Genomic DNA, 6,423 nt, shown 5'->3' on the forward strand with positions numbered 1-6,423 from the left:
TCAAACCCATTGGATGACAATGAATAGAGTTCTGAGGTATATAAAACACACTCAAAAATATGCATATGTTTTGCATTATAACAAATATACAGAGTAAATTGAAAGATATAAAGGTAAAAATTAGATCACCGGTTCAAATAAAGTAAAATCCATGGGTAGATATGTATTTAATCTTGATGGAGGAGCAGTCTCTTGGAAATCATCCAAATGGTCATGTATCGCCCGCTCTACAATGGAATCTGAACTTATAATATTAGATAAAGCCAGTGAAGAAGTTAAATGGCTCCAAAATTTCTTGAAAGATATTTCTTAATGGCACAAACCTTTGGTACTAGTATGCATACACTATGATAGTCAAGTGACAATAGGTAGGTCAGGGAGCATGATGTATAACAGTAAATCTTGTCATATAAAATGGAGATATAATATTATTAGAGAACTATTTTCAATTGGAATGATCACGGTTGCCTATGTGAGTTAAAAATATAATATGCCGGATCCACTTACAAAAGTCCTAACTAGAGAGGATTGAGAAATCATCAAAGAGAATGGTTTTAAGGACAATATAAGTCATCACGATGGTAATAATGCCTAGAGGACTGGAGATCCCAAAAGCTATATTCAAGGAGATCAAACAAAATTTTGATTAACGGTCAATATTGTCAATTAACTCAACCCATTCTCACAATAAAGACCGTAACAACCCAAGAAATTTAAGCCAAAGATATAATTATGCTTTAAGTACATGTAGCACTAAACATCGAGTTTTAACAATATAAGAAGGAATTTGGCCATTTACAAAGGGAACAAGAAAACCCCTAGCCCTTAACCAAGCCAAACCTCCCTTTACCAATCGATTTCTTAAGAAATAACTAGTTCTAAATTAGCATAACTTATAGATTTGATGTATCTTTAAGCTCCAGACCACAAATGATAGATAATTGAATTATCTTTTCAACACATCCATTTTTGCCTTAATTTGATATCAAGGTGAAAAGTTATAACCTTTAGTGAACCACTGCTCTACAGTGAGATATCACGAACCAGCCCATGATCATGGTTACATTGTATAATTGTATAATGGTCTTTTTTAATCAAGACAATCCCAACATCTGAAAGTGATAAGTATACCTTTCAACCACAAGAGGAAACAATGATTGTGCTTTGAAACCAGATACTTTCGTGAGTCCCACAAATGCTCGTGATTGAACCTTTAAACCTACAAACCAAGGTCTGATTGTAGGTAGATCGCACAATCATACCAAGGCTCATCTAATCATGTTCATAGAACTCCCATCTAGCTCCCAACCATGAGTACAACCCCATGATCATAGGTTGGTCCCATGATCGTGGGAAAGTCATATACGTCCCTTCCAACAATACCCAATTATGATTTTTAAAGGAGTATATAAGTCTTCTTCCACTCTTTTAACTTCAAAACTACATCATTTCGGTTATCCCAAGGATAATTATTGGGGTTTATATTACCCTAAGCCCTCACTACTTATAAAAACATCTAACACTTAGTTCTAAACATAGAAAAGAGGAGATTTATTTCCCCAAGGCAGAGCTAGGGTTCATTATCTTCAGGAATCCAATTTTAAAGAATTCTTCAAGGTTGTTATCTCCAAGTATATAGTATTTAATTGATAGGTCCCTTTCATCCATTAAGACCCAAATTTAACCCAATTCTCCAGTTTAATTCCTTCTTCACAATTTAGGGTTTATGGATATTAAAAAATTCATTGATATCTCAAACCCTTAGTGTCATTAAGTTATAATACCTATTTTATCATGAATTTCAGTACTATTACATGACCATGATCACAAAACCTAATTATATTGTGAAATCTATAATTGTTGGACTTGAGTTATTAAATTCTTTAAATTTATTTAGTTGACAAAATTGTCAAATTAGTTGCATTCATAAAAGATAGTGGGTTATGAACACCCAATGTCCTAATATTTCTTACATATACTTTTGGGTACTATATCCCCCAGTTTACATACTTTGAATGTTTTTAGATAATGTATTTATTTTTAGTCTTCAGATTAGTATTAGCATTGAGCATTATAGCTATTAGTGTCATTCAGTTGGGAGTAGTGCTTAGCACCAAGTGGACATTGGGATGAAGGCTCATCCTTTAGTTAGGTTGATACCCTTAGTAGAAGTCCTTAAGTCCTAGACTACGGCGCCATCATAGGTTCTAAAGGGTCACCCATCAAATTAGGCTTGACACCTTAATACTTTTGAACATTAGCTTAGTGGATCCATATTAGTCGAACTTTATACCCTTGGAAAGGTACTAAACACCCTTTCAGATGGGGTTACAGGTTAGACACCTATTAGCTTAGATTGGGGTAAGTTGGTTATTAGTATCTCCCATAGTCCACAGTTTACAGTTCGAGTTCAGATTTTTTGCATGACCTTATATTCATATATCCAGATTATTATATAGCAAATGTTGATTACTTGGTCTTGCATTAGTGTATTATGTTGCATTTATCATTCTAGCTATATTAATTTTTCCTACCTCGCATGCTCAGTACATTCAAAGTACTAATCGCATACTTTCTTTTGCGCTATACTATCTCATAATATAGGTTTTGATGCTTAACTACACTACTTGGTGAGTCTTCATTATTCGAGGGATAATATCAGTGATTTATTTTTCCTTTGTCATTCTCAGCTTTAAGATAGTTGGATTTAGTTGGGTGCTTATCCCAACAACTCATCTTAGTAGAGGCTTTCAGATTTGTAGTTAGATGTTCATCTTGTGCTCTTAAACTCAAATACTGTGGATTGGATTTCTTTGAATAATTATATCACTATTCAGTTCAGCTTCTGCATGAGTGTTTTTATATTAGTTATTTTTAGTATTGTTAGCGTCATGCTAGGCCATGGGTGAGATTAGGGTCACTTATGACTCTCAGCATCGTATTATGACTAGGGTTAGAGAATCAGGTTTAAAGTAACCTAGGTTATCTAAAATCCACGTTAAAAAGAGTCTTATTCGAAGTTGTGGAGCGCGCCACACTTATGAGTGAGAAGCTATGAGATATTTTACGAAAATTTTCATTTCTTTCATATTTATATCATGCGATTAAGTATGAGTGGAGTCATCACTCATTTTTTTCAGACATGTTGTTAGATGTTCAGCTTGTGGTCTTAAACTTAGATATTATGGGTTGATTTTCTTTGTATACTTGTTTTGTTATTCAATTCAGCTTCCATATAAGTGTTTTTGTATCAATTATCTTCAGTGTTCTTAGCCTCATGTCAGGCCATGGGTTAGGTTGGGGTAACTTGTGATTCTAAGCATTGTGTTATGACTAGGAGGTAGTCTTATATCGTAACAAAGATAATGTTTAAAAAACAAGGATAAGGCTTATGGTTTTAAACTTTCTAATGGATTCTAAATTTGGTAGGTTTGACCAAATAGTTTGATCTATAGGATTAAAGGTTTAGGAATCACCTATGTGAGGGTGAAATGGAAACCTCTTCAAGGATAATGATAGTAAAGTTCTATTCTCTAAGCTCTCATGAAACCAGGTAGTGTTCATTGCTGAAATGAACAAAACTGTGAGAACCAGAAAAGGTAAAAGGCTAATTGTGTGACTTGTTGTCTAGGTGTACACAAAAGTTATACATTTCAAATATATCACATCTATTAATTGATCGAGTGCATCCGGTGTAAGTTCACTATGAAAATTTCAAAGGAAACTCTACTTATCTCGATGCAATTAGTCTTTACTTGTAGATCACACACTTGTCCATATGTTTTTTTATGACATAGTCATTCCCCATTCATGTGGAAGAATGTTGGGTTCTAAGTAATGAAAGTGAATGATAAATAGAGGAAAGAAAAATAGAAGGAAAAATTAAAATATAAGTTCATTATATAGAAGAGTGTTTCTTCCACATTACTGGGAGAAAGGAACATTCTTGTGCTTAAATTAAATTAAGAAGCATACTTTCAAGTGGATGGTAAAGCAAGAAGAAAACAAGTCTCGCACCATCATCAGTGTTACTCGTTCGGCTCAACTTCGGCTTTGGATTTGAATGATGAAATTGATTGATCAAGAGATTATCTTTTTTGAAAAAATTCATTAGAAAATTCAGAATTGGTGATTTTTTAATCCAAAATTTTTATAGGAAATTTTTCTCCATGTGCGGATGCATGTTACAACACACCTCAAATGGATGCGACCCTTCGAAGAGTGACCTACAGACGCCTGCGAATGCAAGTGCGGTCCGTAGGTGAGCCATAACTTTTTGTTTTGGGGAAAAAAATAAACTACAAATGCAAGTCCCCATCCATGGCTGTAGGTGGGGTCCGCAGGTCGTCCTGACGTTTTAAAAAGTTGCACCTTTTCATGAACTATTATTTCTTTTTAGAAAATACACCTTTTATAAATACCTATTTTTCTCAGGTATTGGTACAAAAGTTTAAAGTTAAAAATTGTACTTCTTCCTAAAAACTCAAGTGTGATTTACGAATCATTGAGTGTGTTTGAAATTTAGCAAATCTGAGGTACCACTATTTGCTAGAGTGAATTATTTTATTGTAACACCCCGGGAGCACCCCTTGGATGTCACACTGTTCTTAGGACTACGAATAGCCCTAAGGTAAACCATGATATCTATTAAACTTAGAACTCACATGAAAAGGGATGAACTAACATATATAGAAACTGAAGGTAAACAATTTCATATCTTAATGTAAATCGTTAACTTTTGAAACCTTAAACAAACTCTTGAACTAAAACATACATAGTCTGACAAGCTTCGACTGCTAACTAGACAGCCACTAGGACAGACCCCAGCTGACCCGAACATAAATAAAAATCAAGTAACTAAAATACTTTCATCAATGAACAGGATTCTAATAAGCTAGGTCCTCGGACTATGAGGACTCACCAAAATTCGGGATGCAGGAGATGATGCTTGTAGTTAATTGTGCTGCTGGAAACAAGCACCAAAACCTATATTTAAGATAATATAGCACATAGACATATATGTGGGTCGGTACTTCTAGAATGTATTGAGTATGTGGGGCTGAATGTGTAAGTAAAACAAGAATTGAATATGTACATGCACTTTCAAATAATGTATGCTAAAAGTAAATGACTCACCTTGGACTTGAGTGAAACTAAAGACTGCAAAATCATAAAACATAGATAATGAAGCATATGAATAAGCTTAGTAAGCCATAACACTTAGTTTCTAAAATCTATACTCTTGTTCTTTCTTATGGGAGCTTCTTACAACCGACATAAATCATGTGAGCTACCATAGAGTCCAACATCTTACCCACGTTGGGAAGAGTTTTTCTACCCTTGCCATCGAAATAGAACCTTAACTTAAGCGATCACTATACTTCATTCATATTGGGAAAAAACTTAACCTACGGTGGCTCGTAGTTTCCAGGAATTTAGGATATGCTCATCCTCATTTCATTCTCGCTGCTAAATATTACTCCCAAATTATATATATATATATATATGTATATATATATATATATATATATACTCATACTTAAGAAATCAACCTTAAAATAACATAAGGGTTTATAGAATGACAGCTAGTTATGCTTCTCTTTACTTTAAATCATAATCAAGATGAACACTTGTGGATTTCATGTATTATCTTTAGATCAAAAGATCAAGCTTTCTTGAATCATGCTATATTGCATATGAATGGAACTTTAAAAGCTTAAACTTTCTTGTAAACTTAATGCCCCTTCTTAAATCTTGAAACCTTTACTTTCTTTAATAACACTTATAACAAAATATCATGCTCAATAACCATATAGAAATCTTTCATCATAATCCATTACCAAAGTAATGGAATTCAAATCACAATATCAATCTTAAAGTTCAAAACATGGATAGAGGTAACCTTTATGAATCTTTAGCTTTTTAAATCATAAGATAAGGTTATAATTCAATATATGAGAATTTAGGGGATGAACCCTAATGTAAAACTTGTAAATTCAGTCTCAAAAATTATGCTTTTCGGGCATAAGGATGGAAGATTAACCTTGTTCAAAACCTCACATACCTAGAACTATTTGACTTGTGAAGAGGACTTGAACTCTGAGGCTTGATAGATGTCTTAGTAAGAGAAACCCTAATCTTGTTGTTCTTGAAGATGAAAGGAGAAAAAATATTGTTAATTGACTGAAAAAGTAAGGAAAATAAAGCCTCTCTTGTATATAGGTCGTGGATTGGGAGTTATAAGTAGGAAAAAGACCAAAAAGCCCCTTAATTGAACTTACAGAAATAGACCGCTAGCCATCACAAGTCAATCTTACGACTCGTTAAATAAGGATATGAGTTGGACTAGTAACTCGTAAGCTTTGCAGTGACAAAGATAGCACACACTGGTCAGCATACAAGTGGTAGATTACAACCTGTTAC

The sequence above is a fragment of the Capsicum annuum genome, unplaced genomic scaffold, assembly GCF_002878395.1.
Source record: "Capsicum annuum cultivar UCD-10X-F1 unplaced genomic scaffold, UCD10Xv1.1 ctg4987, whole genome shotgun sequence".
Taxonomy (NCBI): domain Eukaryota; kingdom Viridiplantae; phylum Streptophyta; class Magnoliopsida; order Solanales; family Solanaceae; genus Capsicum; species Capsicum annuum.